Source organism: Bombus bifarius, unplaced genomic scaffold (assembly GCF_011952205.1).
Source record: "Bombus bifarius isolate JDL3187 unplaced genomic scaffold, Bbif_JDL3187 scf7180000008165, whole genome shotgun sequence".
NCBI classification, from domain to species: Eukaryota; Metazoa; Arthropoda; class Insecta; order Hymenoptera; family Apidae; genus Bombus; species Bombus bifarius.
Window position 1 is genome coordinate 1,397,072 of NW_022884487.1, and position 19,234 is coordinate 1,416,305.

Below are 19,234 nucleotides of genomic sequence, written 5' to 3' on the forward strand. Positions count from 1 at the left end.
CAAATTGCTGGGCGTGGTGAGAACGATCCAGGAAACTCGAGAGGGCAAAAGACAAGGGCGCGTAGCAGAACGAGGAAATCCGAGATTTTTCTTCCTTTCCTCTCTCGCAAGCGTCCCCCTCTTCTCCGCTGCTCCATGGTCCTCCTTTATTTTTTCTGGCCATGTAAAAAGCTTTTTATTCAGAGCCCGTGTTCACCCCTCGATCGAGCGGCGTGCGTGTGCTTCCATCGAAGCGAACCGAACCGGGGCGCAACAAAGATTCACTTCACCGACACGGGATCTTTGAACTGGGTTAATTAGGGGATCGAGAAATTTTGTTCGGCCATTCGAGGAACCTTGTTGCGACTTCATAAATGTAGAAACGTCGATCAATGAGGAAGATTCCTCTAAAAAATGATTTATCGTATTATTATAGAAGACTGATGAGTTGTAATAAATTAATATTGGTAATTTTAGATTATAATACGAACTTACATGCGCGGTACTCAAAAGCCAAACTGACCAACTCCATCTTTTGATATTTTCTTATTAGGTTCGTATTTTCACAAGAAATAAATGAGTCACGTTAAATTAATTATGTTGATAACTTTAGGTTATGTTACCTGCATCATAATAAAAATGAAAAGATTTAGATCACTATAAACTTACATGAAAGCCAATTAAATTTCAAATTAATCAATTTCATTTCTTTAAAGCTTCTTAACTATTCTACTACTCTCAATTTCAATTAGATAACCTCAAAAAAAGTCAATTACTTTGATTTTTGTATAGTTCGTGTATCTAGCGTCGAATGAAATAAAACACGTGACTTCTGATGGGTTCCAGAATACTAATACACGGGCGTCAGGAAAGATCCTTGATTTCCGTGGAAACGAATATCACGCACAACGATTAGGGAGAGAGGAAAAAAAGGGAAATACGAGTAACCAGTATCCTGGTCGATCACGGGATTCCGTCTCTCTCGTGCCTCTTTCCTTCTCGCAACAAGAGCGGTCCTCGATCATCCTCTACCTCTCGTCAATGCATCCGGGGACTTCCGCGATTTCTGAATAGAAATCTCCAATGGTGGCTGACAATGCAATACGTGGACAATTGCATAGTCTAATGGATCTGCCTCACATCATCGTAACTTATACGTACGTGTCGTTCGTGAAAACGATATCGACAAACGTCCATTCCGCGTGTCTTCCTACCGTTCGCAAAAACGAGATCGACATTCTCTCTATGGTGGTCGTGTCTTTCCGCTGTCATCATACTCTACTACGTCTCTCCCCTTCTTCTTCCTTCGCGCCACGGTTTCGCGCGCGCCGAAAAACGAAAAAAGATTTGGTTCGCGTCGGTAAAAACGAACATGTCGTGTCTGAGTACCCCCCCCCCCCGCCGCCAGCCTGCCGTGCAAATGAAAATTATTCCGCGGTTTAGGCCGCTTGCTAATCAATCAATAACGATGCGTTCCACCACGTGCGAATAAATTAATTAGGTCGGTCCGTTCTCGCGTCTCTAATTCAACACGCGGTTGCGACTCCTATCCACAGGAAAATTTCGCTTTGAACTTTGATGGAAAACTTTTATCCCAATTTAAAGATGTTCTAATAACGCAGAGGTTAGTAATAATTTAATTGACATCCGTTTAGATGACATTATTGAGTACTTGTAACATAGACTGAATGAATACTATATATATTCTTTTTTGCAACTAATAAGACGCATATATCTTAATATCTTTCTATATAGAATAAAAGAATAAAAAATAGAGGTTAGAATCTTTGACATGCCTTAATTTCCGGACCAACATATATATCTTCTATCATTTTAAAGTCACATATGGCTTCACTCAGTTGTGAACTCTAAATATCGCTAAATGTTAAAAATCAATCTTAAAAGTGATCGATCAATGAGACTTTCTTGCGATCATATAAGATTAGGTTTGATGTTATCTAAAAATTAATCTTAAAATCCGTGACTTCCTATTAGTAACCTCGTTACAAAAGGATCGAACAGTTAACCGACCTGCCGAATGAAGATTTAGTGATCTCTGTAAAAGGTCCAAAGAAGAATCGGAATGAACTTGTTCATCGACCTCTCTTCTGTATGCGTGGGCGGTGACAGTACTCCGTTCCCTTTTCTTTCTTTCACCAACAAAAACCCGTAAGAGGGAAATAGAAATGGAGAGAGAGAGAGAAATCTTGGAATCTTTTGGTTCTTGGTTGGACGCGAAGGAGGTACGCAGAGATGGTCCAGGCAGTTACGGCATTATATACCTAACAGGAAGAGAGACAAAGCAAACAAAACACTGTCGGGGCGTCGCGTCGCTCCGCAAACAGCGCCCTCGCGAACGAGAGGAGTGAGACGAAGAACTAAAACTTGGAACAAAAGTCCTCACTTTTGTTCCTTGGAAAGTTTTTCGAATTATGGCCATGGCGGAGAGAAAGACGAAGGGAAAAGGAGGACGCAATCGAAAGGAGTCGTGCCTCTGTGATTTATATCTCGCCAAGGTTTCGGAATTATTAAACTTTCCAGGGTACCGGAAGAAAGGAGGTGAAGGAAACGATGGCCACGACGGAGAGCAGTTCCTAAGAGAGAGAGCTTGTACTGTAATTAAGCCGTTTTCTAATGAAGATTGATCGGTCAATTAGCACCGTTACCTCCCATCTTGTGTCTCTTCTATTATTTACAGCAGACTGTTCTACTTATTATACTTACCACTATATCTATAGCTTTGTGTCTTTCATTATGTTAATGTTTTCAATAGCCATCATTCCTTTTCAAAAAAGATTCCATAATCGATAACGATTATCGGTAACCAAGAAGCTTTAATCATTTATGATGGTTATTTCTGACCAAAACCATCTAAATTATGATATGAATTCTTGTACTCTAACTTCTTCAATTTGAGCCATAAAAGTTATGATTCTTGATATTTGTATAAAGCAAGAGTACATAACAGTATATGTGTAAACAAGAAGTACCTGTATCGTAATTGTTTATTGGTTAATATTTCCAGAAAAACTTTCATTTGACTTTTTTGTAACAATACTATGATTTTCGTAACTGATCGTCAGATAAGTTAATTAAATTCTCGGCGAACCTTTCATTCCACTGGCGTTGAAGTTACAAAACACCAGCAAGGTGGAACATTTAACCACAGAGCGATGGTCAGTATACTCGGGGGTGAGCTGTAAAACACTTCGATTATCCATTAACAAGCAATTAAACCGCTGGTAACGAGGTACAATTCAGGCTCGAGTTGAGTTATCCCTGGAAGAGATTAAAAGCTGCCACTTGTGAGTCTGAGCGAAGCCACCCTTTTGCGTTTCTGTCGTTCGACCTCTCTCTTTCGCTCCCTTCTCTATCCCGGTGTTCCCGTCTCTGTTTAGCTCCACCCCTCGACCGTCCTGGCCACAATAGAGAGTGGGAAGCCTCTTTCTATGGATCACACAATGGATATAGTATATCAAACAAATTCGACCCCGCGAAATTATTGGCCATGGTAATCCTACGTTACCGGCCGTGGACGATAGTTCTCCCATCAATGTCGCCGCGTAACCCACAGCTAGACAAGGGGCTGGGAAACCACAGTGAAAACTCATCCATGAAATACGGAGACGTAACATCGAGCCCTTTCACTATTAATTTCTTTTCGGCTCGGTCTTTTCATTGCTATCTTTATATTTAAAGAGTATAGGAGAAGAATATGATAAATTACATTTTTTATTTTTTACAGAAAAGCTGTTTCAAAATTTAGTATGTCGTTGATCAATCCTGCAATCCAAAGTTACTCGTTTATTTGATTCTGGAGTTATACACGAGCTATTCCATTCTCTTAAAATTTTCAAATTGCTTCTCTTAATATTAAAGTATGTATTGCTTGTCTTGATAATTGTACCTTTGTTTTAAACAAAACTTTGTCAGCTTACTAACTATTTTTAAGACTTACATCTCTGAACTTAGCAGGCTGTTTTCATTTTCAATGATCTCATATTAAAATTATTCTGTTTAATCATGAGGTGATGTTAAAATAAAAAGATCCACAAAAGTATATACTTATTATGTTTTTCTCTTGAAATCTTTACTTATATACTTTACTAGATAAAAATATTGGTTCTTTTCTTTCATTGGTGAAATGGAAGAGGGGACAACTGTGATTTCTAGTCGTCGAATCGATAAATTTTAAAGTTAATCTTAATGAAAATGAGATATGAGAAAATTAATTCAAATGTAATTGACTAAAAAATAATGAGTTTTAGTTTAGATTTAAGTAAGAAGAGCGAGAATGGAAAAAACGTCGAGGAAATATCGTCTGCGTTGATTTAATATATTCTGCAATTTGATCGGATCATAACGCATCGATTGAAGCGCATCCTGATTTATGGCAAAGTACATAACAAAGATTTCGATGGCAAATCCAGAGGCGACACGTCCTTCATTCTGACAGGATTGAAAGCCGTAAAAATCCTTGTCGGACGAAAGGGTACCGATCTAGGTACGCATGCGTTTGACAGAGTAGATATATTTCGATCATGGATTTTCGATAGGCCGCAAGGATTAGGGGCTACCCTCTGCTCTCGCGCGTTTGTTCGAAACAATGCTCGACTTAACTGATTGGCCGCTAGCTGTTTCCGCATGTTGTATTCTTCCTTCTATACCCGATGAATAACAGAGTAACGAGGTGAAGTGTGGTACACAACGGATTATCATCATAATCTCGGCTAACGAGCATTGTTTGGTTAATTAAAAAGTTATACGAAAGAAGATTCTCTATCCGTTCTTTGTTCCAAGCTATATTCCTCTCTTTCGAAACTCAGTTTCTTCATGTAGATATACTTTTCTGGTTACTCAATCTATACACATACATACCTAAGCATATAAATCATGTATTAATATATAACTACTTGAGTACAGGGTAAGTTGTGAAAAATAGAATACCTAAATATTTCCATTGGTATTATAAATGGAAGGAAATATCCAACAAAATGTTGTACTAATCAAGATGGTAAGTATACAATGATTATTCATGTTAAGTTAAAATATTCTAAATGTCCCTAAATCTACATGAATTAGAAAGTTTGGCAATATATAATATGCAAAAATATATATAAAAAATATTCGATTTCACTCAACATTCTCTTTCCCTAAATGCACAGCTCATCTCTATTGGCGTAAAATTAGAATCAAATTCTAAAGATGACAGAGAGAAAAAGAAGAAGACAGCTTAGACGGTTAAGGTACAAATCAAGCAAGCAATGAACGAGAAGAAAGAGACAGAGAAAAGTTAGTGGGCGTAACTTGCGATAATTTGCATGGAAATTTTTATCGGCACGGCCGAAGAGGCAATATCCGGCAGACGCATTTAAGATCTGAGTCCGGATAATAATAGCCACAGAAATGGGATCGTAATGCCCGAAATGGGTGACACGAGTAGGTACCCAAGGTTGCCTATATACGCCTTATATTTTCCTACGTAGCTATCGCAGGCTAATGCGCGAAAATGCGGTGGTAAGTGGGGTGCACACACAAGCTACGGTTGGAAAACGAACCCACCCATATCGTGCTACGGCCACGCTGCGCAAGAAAAAAATGACCGTCCTCCCTTGCTTAGCGTCGTTAAATTATATATAGTCTTTCTTTCGCCCTTGCTCGCTTGTTCTTTATCGTCGCCTTATGTTAATATTACTTCTATTCGACGCAGCAGCCGTTGCAGAAGTACCTGATCCTCCTTCGCTTTTTCTGTCTCCTTAGTACTCTTATATGCTTTAAACTTCCATCCGTTTGTTCAGTTTCATTGCATCCTGTTGGTTTTTTTTCCTTTTTATTTTAAAGTAAATCCGACGATGGTTTTGACAAATGCCTGTAATTTTAAAGCAACGAAGTAGAATCTATTAAAATGGCAATTGATTTACTACCTTTTTTTGCTTTACACCTTTTCTCCTCGTTTTTCACTGGTCGATTGCATTCTTTATGTAGTACAATACGTATCTAGGTCCACGAAGTCACCCGAGCGTTTTTTATCTTTAGCTGATCGATACATGCATTCGGAGGATCGATGGAAAAGGATCGACGAAGGAACACTTAGGAAGGAGCATTATACGGAATCACATAGCGGCAGGATCAGTTGCTTGATGGACTGGAAGCTCGTGGTCCGCTTCGAAATACCGTCTTAAACCAAGCTAGGAAAAGGCTGCAAGTACGTACTCGAGCACGGCCAGTGAGCACGTACACGTCGTATTACTGTGACCGAGTATCCAGCTTTCGTGGTTGCATTCAGGGATCCTGCTGAGTTCTTGTTTTCTCCTTACAGCAATAAAGGAGTATTTAAGAGACTTTCGCGGATATGGGCAAGGAAGAAGGTAGAAAAGAAAGGAAAAAAATTGGACCGTGTAAGAGTACAAGTATGTAGAAAAGACCTGAACAAGGAAATCGTTAGGAAGGAAAAGAGACAGGAAGAAACAGAAAGAAAAATCGTGCACGTATATACGCATGCACGCTTGTATGTATATAGGTATACTTGTCAGTACATGCGTGTATGTGTATGTGCCCCGTGGCGTGCACCCTGCCGACAGACCTCGTCGTTTTCGACGAGGCCATCGAAAACAATCGGCACAATGGGTCCTCAAGCGTTCTTATTTATTATACTTACATGGCACTGTACACTATACATAACGCGAGTGAATGGAAGAGACCGGAGTTAGACGAGATGTGGAACGCGCGTGTGCATTTTGCTTGGGGACCCCCATGAGTAAAGCGTGCGTGAAAGAACGCACGCGATTTTTGAATCGTGGAGCACCGGTATAAGGGAACAGCTCGGGGAGGGGTGTCCACGAAGAAAAGGTTAAAGAGTTGTTTTGTGGACGGTCAATTGACAGCGTTTTGCGGATGTTAATGGCCGTCCGTCTTTTAATGGCACGCCTTCCTTCATCGTCCTTCACGCGCCATCCAGGGGAACTTCCTAATCGTTGCAATTCAAATGTCATTATCCTTCTCATATGTCGTGGCGTTAAGTAGTCGAATTGTAATATTAAATTAGTACATATGTAACCCTGATTACGTTCCAAAAACACTAAAAATAAGCAGAATGTAATTTACAAAATTATACATTCTATTAATTTAGTAATGTGATATAATTCTAACGAACAGCGGTATAGTAATCAGTTAATACATTTAGACGTATGTTGGTAAGGAATGTATCAAAGCTTACAATTGCATAGATTGTCCTTCCATAATGCAGCATTCTTTGTTTAGAATATATTTTCTAAATGTTGTCGATATTCAGAGATCTGTTGATGATTTCATCAGTTTAAAAGATATAATGCTTCCATTTATCAGAAGTTACCGAGTTAGTTGTTTCGTTATTTTTTCATTTGCCCAGTGGATCGTTGAAGTGGTATTATGGAATTGGTAAAGGATAAAGGAGTTAATCCTGAGTTTACGTATATCATGTTGAAAACCACTGGTTGTGTATAGTGATGCGTACACGCGTACTCCTAATACCTCTTATGCGGGTCTCATTGTGCAACGATCTCTTGTTGCCTGTAGAATCGTTACGAACAAAGATCGCCTACTCTAGAGGATATATCGTTATCCTTCTACTGTACTAGACAATGATGGATGGATAGATAATAAGAAAAAACTCAATATATCGCGAGAATGTCTGGAACGCGGTTGCATACTACCTTATGAAAGATATAAATTTGACAATCACCAACTCACCATGATTATAATCAATTATGTATAATTATATATATAAATTTATAGTGTATATAGAGTAATCCACTATATAAACAAACCTGAAACAAAAATAAACAAAAACAAATATAAATAAGCGAATCAAAACATTAGATGAATTGCAAATGTAGATAACAAAAGTTGATTTCGAAATTGACGTTGAGGCAGTATTTTTTACAAGTAATATATTTATCGAATTCAAATTTTCTTCTTCCTTTTATTGCATAATAACTCTCTTAACGAATACATAAAAGATTGATACAAATTTTCAATCTCTTTCTAACTCTTCAACATTTAGTTATAAAATCAACTACGAACTTGAAAAATTTCTTCTTCGAAGATAACCAGCATGTATCACGCAACAGTGATCGTTCGATCTCTGCCGCTCCACCAAGTCAAAAATTTGTCAATCAACAGGCGAATGAACTTTGAAAACATGCAACAATGGCAACGGCAAAGCTCTGCTCTCGAGGATCGTCATGGACCGTCGAAAATTCGGTGCCCACTCGAACAGCACTTCGGCCTTCGTGTGTGTGTTTCATAGCAGCAATAAAACGTCATTTTTCGCGGGTCCGTTTCGGAAAAAGAATCGGGCGAAAATATGGGAAAGTCTCGCTGGTGGTGTGGATTGTCGTTCCGAAATGAACGGTACAAAATGATTCTGCGTTGCGCGCCGGTGCTCCACGAGTGGTTGCACGATCACGCGCTAGCCTGTTGTAATGGATGAGTCCCGATGCCGGGATGTATATTGCCAAAGTACTTATGGCAGCACGTTTATGGCATACAGGCTGTACAAGCCTGGCAGCGGCCGACATGAAATCCAGTCGAGCACCCTCCATCCACGTCACGTCCGCCACTGATTAACATTAACTTCATGGAAAAAATTGTACCAAATGCCGAGCAACGTCACAATTTTCGACTTGGCCGCGATGCCTATCTGCCGCTTTTTCGCCGTTTCTCACATTCCTGTTCACCTGTATGGCATTTGCGAATGTTAGGTTATGTTAGGTTTAGGTTGACATTTACATGATCATCGACGTTATCAATTTTCTTGTATTTATTCGCGTTTTTAGATTTCTCTTGAACTAAGGTATCCTTAATATATTTCACAGTTTATTGGCAATTCTATTTTAGATCTTTCATTCTGTTGTTTGGTATCTTGGCTACAAAAAGAAACAAAATCATGCAATGTTTTCTAGACCTTCTTATATATATATAACTGACGTATACTACTAATAATATCAATGAAGTGATAAATTTACCTTAAGTAGAATAATCAAATGATTTACAGTTTGTGGAAATGATTTATAAAGTTCATCTTATTTTATTACTTAACCTGCTCCTCCTGTGCAAAAGCAGTTACTATTAGTACTAGTAACTTTTAAAGCTTTACATGTATATAGCAATGCTTATTTTGTTTACCTCTAAAAAAGTAATTTTATAATTCTTAATAATAATCAACGAATGAATAAAATAGTCAATATATTGCATGTACTTAGGTAGTGCAAATATATTGTATCTTTTCCTAGATCTATGCTGGTAACAAATTGGAACTGGTCGTGAGATCGCATCTCAATTTGTACTTTAGAATTTCAAATAAGGTTTAGAGACACTGTTGCGTGTCAAGCCATGCGTTTGGTCGTCAAATTAAAAGGAAACCGGGAGCGAGTCCCGTTCAGTGAATCCTCGTCCCCAAGATATCGAAGGTCCCCACAAAAGCACGCAGGGGTGCAGTTAATTCTAAAGCGATTAGGCGCACGCGACGGGGCAAAGGTGTCGACCTGCAATTGACAACAGGCTGAAGGGTCACGAAAGAGATCGCGAGGAGGGGAGACGAAAAATTAAATTAGTCGCACGTTTGAAAGTAATCCCGGATTAATATACGTTGCCCCCGCGTCAGAATGCCTTTCAATGCCATACAATTGGGCCCGCATATTTTCAAGGAGATTCCAAAATACTTAAGACACTTGCATTTACACTCAGCTGGTTTTGAAATGTTTCTCAAGATTGCAATCGGTCTGGAAAAATTAGAGAAATTGAAAATCTTAATCATGGTTAGATTATTAATATCCTAAGACTTAATATCTTTAGCTTCTCAATCTTTGGTTTTCCGTTTAAATGTATTTTAATCATCAACTAATTGTTTCGTTATACATTGTAATAATTAGATTACGGATTTTTATGCAAATTCATATTTTTGAGAATATAATTAAGAAAGTAGAGCCTCGATAGAAAATTGTATCACTTACCAAACGTTATAGAGATTTCTTCAGAATTACATGCATTCTGTGCAATTTTGCACTTTGAAATTTCCTACAAATGCATAGAAATTCACACTTACTAAATTGTACTTGATCTGTCCATATTAATATGAAATTCATTTAAAACTCCATTTTAGCATTCCTCATATCCTAACCTCAAAAATTATCATCATCAAGCAATCATAACCTAAAAAAGAAAAAGCGAAACAAAATAAAGAAACAAAAAGATCATCATACCGAGGATTCATGAAAGCATCATAATCCCTCTGCATTAAAATACTAGGTCGAAGGCACTCCAATACCTGGAAACGTTCTGTCCCGGAAATTATTCAAGCCGCAGCTCGATTATAGAAGACAATTTTAATATCGTCGAATAATGGACGATCTTCGATGAGAGAAATTGAGGCAAGGGGAAAGAGGAAGGGAGATCGGTGGCCTGAAAACCCGCGTTGCGTTAAGGTCACCGCGATAAGGGGGTGATAGAATCGTGATCCTCGCGATCTGGCTACGTGGTGGGCATGTGGAAACGGTATTCAATATCCGTTGCCCCTGGAAGAAAGCTGGATCGTGAAGTAGGGAGAGGATAGAAGGAGTAGGTATGCTCATTGTCACCGCGAAACTATTCCGGACGAATTCGAGATCACGTGGCCTGTAAAAAGGACAATGGATCAGGAGTACGTGTCTCGGGATCGACATGATATTGGAACGAGGTTGCATCGCCACTATAAAACAGAGAATTATATCTATAGTTCTTTTTTTAATACTTATATGAAGTATAGAAGGTGTAACAGAAATAGGCGCAGAAAATGTAGAAGCGTAATTTAGAATGACCAAGAGAGGTTATCTTAGCATAAGTTTGGAAATGCATAGATGCATCTGAGTATTTGCGTTTTCTTAATTTTTAAAATTAAAATCCACCAAGATTGAGGTTTTACTACACACGAATAAAATTTCAAATTATTTTAATTACAAATAAGTACAAGTAAACGTTGCCTGTATTATGAAACACTCTGTATGTTGCATAGAGATAATCAGTGTATACTTTTCTTAATTACCAAGTCAGGCTCCATGTATTTAGACTTTGAAATAGAAAGTAGACATAGTAATGAATAATGCTTTGAAAGACAACTTCCAGAAAGATCTCTGTATTTACATAGAACTAACAGAAGGTTCAACATCCAACAATCTGAATAAACGTTTACCACACAACTAATAGCGCACTCCAATGACACAAAGCCCTCAATTTAAGCGAAAATGAAGGAGAGAGAGAGAAAAGAAACAATCATCAATTCTACGAAATTGAATGAACAACTTTTTGCTCAAGATTTTCAATTTAGTAAGTAGAAAAAAGCAAACATAAAAAATAAATTAATTATAAATTCCCCCCAAAAGAAAGATTTTATAATTCGCTGAAAGATTCGTCTTATTGATCTTATAGGATGGTCGCTCACCTCGTATAACGCGTTAAATCGGATTCTTATGTAATGTTTGACTCGTGACACGGCTTTTACGCAGGTACAACGAGACCATGAGCTACGTTTTACCTGCCACGGTTTCGATCTCGTGTCCTCCTGTTTGCCCATCCATTATGGCTACAATAACAAGGATCGTCCGCTCCATCGGCTTCGCTTCCAACCTCCCCTGTCTCTTTTTCCTCGTCTTCGTCCATCCAATCGTCCACGTTTTCTCTTTTTCCTTCGGTAACAGTCGAACAGGCAAATCGGTTCTACACCGTGTTGACCCTATTCTCCTTTTGAACATCGTTCGACGAACCACGACTCTCGTCCTCGTTCCTCGAAGATCTCGACGAGTACACGCAGTCGACGAATGCAACGTCTTCTGCGTGAAAGAAGTACCTGTAACGTTCTCTTCGCTTTATTGTTGCACACTTCAACATTATGCGATGCTAAGATCGCGGGATACACGGGATAATATTCTTTTTCGTTGAATGAACTGCGGTCAGGATCTTCTCCTGAATTTTTGTATGTCAAGAGTATACGTTGTCTTCCTTTTATTAAGATTTGTCGAGAATCGAAGAACAGCTTAGAGAAAATCTTGCGAGAAATTGTTTCTCCACCTTCTTTTTCCTTGGAATTTGAATTAATCCTTTTCTTGTCTTTAACATTTTATTTTGGTGTATATTTTTTAAATAAAATATCTCAAGCAAAATGTTGATTTACCAATTTCCTAGAATAGTGTATCTCTTATTAAGATTTGTGAAAAATAGCATAAGAATTTTGTAAGGATCTTAAAAGATGTGTTTTCTCTACCTTTCTTTTATTTTGTAAACTTTAGTTTACACGCTTATCAATCTACTGTTCTCTTTTATTAATTAACAACCATTGATTTATAATTCTCTATTGGAATGAAGAACTGTAATTAATTGTCATTTTATTCGTATTCTATTGAAATTATGAAAAGAAATTTTTTAACAAAGTTACTTTTGAAAACTGAAACAAAAGAAAAAGGCGAAAAGGTCAAAGTACAAAAGAAGAGATGGAAGAAGAAAAAGAAAATACATAATTGAAAGGAAATAAGACTCCGCCTCCAGATAGATAGGCGGCTGTTATATTTCACTTACAATACAAAACGTAATTCAATGGCGAATTCCATTGGAAGGGGATGCCGGCAGTGGAAACGGCGTCGACGCGTGGAGGCGAGGGCGACGGCGATCATTGAAATGGAAATGCCATTGACGCAAAGTGAAAGTAATTAATGGAATATGCCCGAGTGATAGAATGAATTTGATGGTGGCGCGGCCTTGTCGGCCGAAACACCGCGGCCCGGAACAGTGAAATACGCGCACGTATAACCGATGAAAGGGCGGCTTCGAGGGTGGAGGCGGAGGAAAGTAATAGCAGAGGGTGGAAGGCGAGTTTTTGCCGATTCGATTCTTTATCTTGCAAACTTTCAATTACTCTGATGATGTATATTGTTAGTCTATTAATTGGGTCGTTCTTTAACTGTATAATGCTACGTGACATACCGTTAGAAGTTATGCATATATGTCAGGATTTATGTCAGTATAATATTCTACCTTATACCATATCATTGCGTTGATACCGAGAATTCTATTTATTATAGTTTTTGCTTCTTAACTTTGAAATCAAAATGAAAAATTGTAATCAATTACAATTGTTGTTCTTATCAGCAAACAAAATTCAACTTATATAAGATATATAAGATAATTGAGCTATATGTAGTTGTTTGCTATTGGCAAATCAATAATTTTATACTAGATATACTAGCATAATACAATACAAGTGTCTCTCTTTCCAAATCTTTCTGCAATACTTATCTAGTATTCTTGTTCACCAATCAAAATCTTTAAGATCTCCTAAGTTATTAGCAGCCTATTTTACATAAAGTTTAAAAAGCCCAAGAAGTAAAGTTGATATTGGAAGATAAATTTTATAATTCGTACCCTTCTGTTAGTGACAGAAACCTGCAGGAACCAGCTTTGGGCTTACTCCTTTCGGCGCGGCTTTCAGTTCTAGCGAAGTGGAGAAATGGCCGGGTGCGAAAGTGTTAATCAGAAACTGCTTTAGACACGAAGTTAAGTACGCTTTAAAAACCGCTCTAAACAAGAAAAAAGACGTCATCAAAGTACCCTGGAAAGAAAATAAATAACCATAAGGTCGGATAAAAAATCGAAGCTAAATCTTTCTTAAAAAGGAGGATAAATAAAGGAAATAAAAATAAAAATAAAAGAAACAAAGCGTTGTAAGTTCGTTTAGACAACAAAGATTCTTCCAAAAAAAGCAGAAGAATCAGAATATGGTAGAAACGTGGAACGGTAACAGACGAGAAAGGAGAGGTCGTGAACGGAGACAGAGAATTTTAATAGATTTAATTAATATTTCATTTGCATGCTATTCCTCACCCTACCGGCGAGTTTCGTTCCATTCTCTCTGCAACTATGTGCGATGGTACTATGCGCGCTGTTCGAACCAACACGTAGACGAAAAAGGTACAGAGCCATCCTAGCCGGAGGACGCGGCAACGTAATCCGTGAGGGAGTAATAGAAATTTCGTTGCACACACATTTTCAATGGGAGGTGCAGTCTTCGTACAGAGAGTAAAATAGAGACAGGGATATACAGGGTGTCCCATAACTTGTGGCATAATCGGCGATAGAATGACTTTATATAAAAAAATGAACTAAGAATTAAATTTCTTTGTTTTTAGCATATTTTCATTCATTGCTACTAAAATACAACTATCTATGGAGTTATCTTCCTTTATGAAACCATTCTCCTTTTCTTTCTTTATTTTAAATAATAATATTTGCTCTAACACAATGTCCACTCTTGTGTTTGCTTCCCTAACAATAAGTTATTTTGTGGAAACGTAACAAAAATTAAAGAGTAACAATTATGTTAGCGACAATTGTTAGTTAAAATTGAATCAATGCAACATATGCATCACTAGTATCTGTTATTCTTATTTATAAGAATTTATTAGCATTTGTATCTTCTGGCATATGCCTTGTATTATAAAATTTTGCTATTAATATTATAAATTTAACTGCCTAAAAGAATCAAGATCTTGATTATAAATCTGATCTTAAAAAAAGAAATTGATAATGTATTATGTATATGTGCTATGTACGTTTACATAGATTCATTTTTAGATTTTAGATGAATTTTATTCTATTCGTGACAGCAAAAGTAATTATTCTTTATTTGCTATATAAGCAAGGATCCGTGAACCGTTTAAGAGTCTCACACCACCAGTTACAGAACACCCTGTATACGGAGAAGCCAGAGGGGGGCGACGCAGTCCTCTCGCTGTATTTCAATTTAGCACGTCCATTGTTAGATACTAATATTATTCAGTTGGGAATTGTTTCGTGACACCCCTCAGGAGTACGATTTGCACCAAACGCTGGTGTCCGTGGCCTCCGGTGTCTGCTCTATTACTCTGTTTCTATCCCTCTCTCTCTTCCCTCTTTTCGTTGTTTCTCTCCTTCTTTCCCTTTCCATCATCCACTGCCCTTCTCTTCTCTACTCTTTCAACCCTCTACATCCCATTCTGTGTCCCGTTTCATCCCGAGTTCTCGTCGACCGACCACCCCGCTTCATAACCCGAGGAAGATAATAAAGTATTGCCCAATGAAATACCTCGATATATATCGGTAGAAATAGAGACGAAGCGGTTCACAAAGAAGCGGCCACGTTTCCCGACGATATTCTCGCGAGAATTTCTGGAACGTAGTGGCGCGCTCCATTTTGTAGCTCTGATTTCCGAATGGTTTCACTGTAAAATTTATTCATGTTATCTAGATCTTTCCTTTTTTTCTGTTTGATAATGTTTACTGATTTTTTACTAATTTATGTTCTTGAAATAAATAATACGTTAGGATTGGTGGTTGAAACATATAAGAAATTTTTGTGACTACCCTGAAGAAAAAGAGGTGGAGTTTGTTAAGTAGTATTTGATGAAGTTATTGAATAGTGCATTGATACCTTTAATGAATTTTTGTTTCACTCCAGAACTTCTATTTTACCTAACTACTTTAAATAACAGTAATGTGTACTGATATCTTACTGTAATTTAGTGCTTAATCTTTTATTTTCTGTATCATGTATTAGATACTAAAGGATCATTATTGATCTACATCCTCAAAAGCATATCCTCAAATTACTCTGTACTTTGAATTAATTGAGATACTGCACCAGAAACATTCCATTGCATACTTATTAGAATATTATACTTGTACACTATTTGCAAAACCCAACATTTTCAATATTTACACATACCAATTAATAAATATAATATAACATACAATTATAATACCAATTGTAATTATTTTACATAATATTGCATTTCTCATGCATCAATCAATACTTTGAATGCTATAATTTCATCAACTCTTTCTTCCTCTCATTCCTAAAATACGAGAAAATAGAATCAGTAAGAAAAACAAGTAAAAAAGGGAATGAAAAAAAAAGGAAAAGGAAACAAATACAGCGTCTATTTACCCGACGTTCGGCAACACTATACACTCTTCCCTGATCCGTGACGAGGATTCGAAGGATCCAATTCAGAATTGGCTTCCAAAACGCGCACTTGAGCCAGCCACGAGCAAATATACGTGGCTGCACACACGTGTACACGGTCGATACAGGTAGAGGGTGAAGCTCGGCGTTCCCAGCCGGAGAGGTGAACACAGCAGTGGGTGTAGGAAGAGAGGGGCAGTGAAGTCAGAGCAAATATTGATGGAAGTCGAAAAAATTTTAAAAGCCATCCCAGCGGGGCCGTCCGCTTGTGTTTCGCCGCTTTTCCGCGGGATCGTGCTTTTTAAGTATTCGACAAATATCGATGTTTCCATTGATTTTCGATTTTGAGCGCGATCCCGTTCTCTGCTCCACCCCCGATTTTTTGGCCTCTCTCTCTCTCTCTCTCTCTCTCTCTCTCTCCTACACACACTTTCTATGTTTTGTATTGAAATTTTTATCGAACGAAATTTCACGAGCGTCACCTTTCTTTACCGTTTAGAAAAACGCAGCGGGTAAATGGAAACGATTATTCGTTTCTCGATTTTTCAACGGCATATTGTTTATATTCTATTTTTACTTTCAATCTCTTTTTCTTTCTTTTCCTTCTTTTTTTTTTTGTTGTTTGTTTAATTGTGTTGTTACGCTGAGGTTCGATTTACAGTGTTGGTGCCTATAGTTGGATATCCTAGTGGTTGTACTGGTGTATGTGGATAGTAGTGATTTTGTAGTTTGTTGAAATCTGGAAACGGAACGTAAAGAATGTAGTGTTTTGGCGATTGTTTAGAGGAAACGTGGTACTATTAAACAATACTGTTTTTGATTTGTGTGATATTTTCATATGAGTTGTACCTTTAAAGGACCTGATATATTTCTACCTATTATATTACTATTCTATTCTATTCTAATTACTATTCTGCTTCAAATAAAAACTACATCTTTTCATCACCAGCATCGAATCATTTTCTGTATTCAGTCTTCACTATATCTTCCCTGCTACTGTGACACGGTTGCCACCAAAATTTCCCTTTTCAAAAGCATCTTTTTCTAAGTCTTCGTGCAAGCCTAGTTTTTCTTCGACTCCCATGACAAGATTTAAAATTGCAAACCCTATTGGTAACTAAATGAATGATTAATTTTAGTGTATTATGTCTTCTTCAGAAAAGCATCAGAAAGAATAAGTTTCTACTATTAACAATTCATAAAAGAAATTTTTCCTCTTGATAGGATTACAGTACAAATAGAAATACAAACAAGTTTAACCCCTAGAACTAATAATCAAAGAATATCATGTTATAAAATTCCACCCCAGTATATTCCATTTTTATTTTAGAGATCAACAGTATTCACTATATCTTCTGTCACTGCTAAATTTCAAAGATGCTGGATTGAAAGTAGAAAAATTATTGCTTTGCAGTGGTTTATAACAATATCTCTTTAACTTTTTACCATTTTTAAATATTAGACAATAAGTATAAAAATTATTATTTTACTAGATTATAACTAACACTGCAATGGTATTATTACAGCACAACAGAAATTCGCGAGAGGTTGAAATTTCATCCACGACAGTCTCTACGGTTAAATACAGAACATAAGTAAAAGCGAAATAGAGCTAGAATTATATATATATATATATATATACAGAAGCTGGCTAGTACACGGCGATGGGGGGTTGTTGCACTTTGACTGCGGATTAAACTCCTGGATTGTAGACCCTGTGGCTCGGCCACGGAACGACGGAAAGGGGGCCATTATACTCCATTATGAATGGTAACCAGTAGCCAAAGGAGGAAACTCCGCGGGGTGTCGATATATTGCCACCCCTTGGAGCCAGCCAGCCATCGCTCGTAAATAATAAGCGGGCCGCGGCGGTATTATAATGCAACCGCGTGCACCGCCGCCAGCATCGGTACAAATTGCCGGGTATAGAACAGTAGGCGCGTGTTCAGCCATCGACCTACCGGATATATGCCTTGTATAGGGCAATCGATTATCGGTATTTCATCGATACCGTGTACCAGCAGGCAGCCAGGCTGGTGCACGCGCGTAATCCGCCACCACTCGTAATTATTCCCTAGAGTATCGCCGGCCGCGAAAATGATTTTATTTAGCAAAGTCGTGGCTGCTTCAACGGCGAACCAACAAGCGGGTGTGGAACGGACGGCCGCCTCACTGCTTGGAAAACCATTTTCAGTTGTGTTCGGTTTCGTCGCATTCCTCGTCGAGGGTTTGCGTTGTTCGCACCTGGAGAACGCGTATCAATTACTGTTTTTATAATATATCGGAGGGTTGGTGAAATTAATCGAGATATTATTACGTTTCTCATATTTTGCAAATACATGATGGGATAAAAAAAATATGATCATACCATATCAGGTTGTAATTTCCTTCTGCTAACAAATCTTAAGTTTGAGGAAAATATGAAAGGGACGATAATATAGATGATAGCTGTTCCAATTTTGTACTAAAGATCTTCTTAATATGTTAAAGTTTTAATATCTTAAAGTTTTGTTATGTATAAATTAATATAAAGGAATCATATTTGTAAATAAATTGAAATCAATTTTGTTGTAACGCAATGTTTAAATAACGCAACATCTTATGCGACGAAAATAACCATACAAAAGATTCGGGGAGTAGAATATGAAATTTTTACATCTCTTTTCTATTCACTCAATTCTATATCTGTAGATTTTTATTTTTGTACTTGGACATGTGTGGCATTCGAAGCATTCTTCAGTTCTAGAACTGGTGGCTTTAATAAATTGAGATGGTGAGATTAGGTAATGTTGGGAAATATTTAAAAACTCGTAGTCGCTATACTTACACAATGAATGCTTTCCAATAGTTTTCTTGCAAAATTATTTAGTATTAGATTTCAATTTAGTCAAGGTAGTTATATTGTTAATAAAATTATATTTTCGAACGAGTTTCCTATAAAGTCTTTTCATATCTACTTCCATTGTTAGACTATTTATCAGTATATAGTTTCCTAGTATAGGGTATATAGTTCCTTATAACATAGTATAATATTACATGGTCAATACACACAAACTATAGAACCTCAAGGCGCGAGATATAATAACAATTTCTGAAAACCTCAGAAAATTGACATTTCATACTAATGTATGATACTTTGAAATAAGTTCTACATGTACTTCACAAAATCACTCTTGTTCAAATTAAGGATTGAAAGACATTCTCTCTTCACTTTTCAACATGGACGAATGACAGACTGAATCGATCATT

The 19,234-nt window shown here is 37.4% G+C and overlaps 1 long non-coding RNA gene across 1 annotated transcript; it reads right to left on the reverse strand.

Annotated features, from left to right (window-relative positions):
• Positions 1–4,309: 4,309 nt before the first annotated feature.
• On the reverse strand, positions 4,310–5,798 carry LOC117209135. Its single transcript, XR_004487855.1, has 2 exons — positions 5,542–5,798; positions 4,310–4,857 (listed from the first exon to the last, which is right to left on the reverse strand). It is a non-coding gene; the product is annotated as an uncharacterized LOC117209135 (long non-coding RNA).
• Between the last annotated feature and the right edge of the window lie 13,436 nt (positions 5,799–19,234).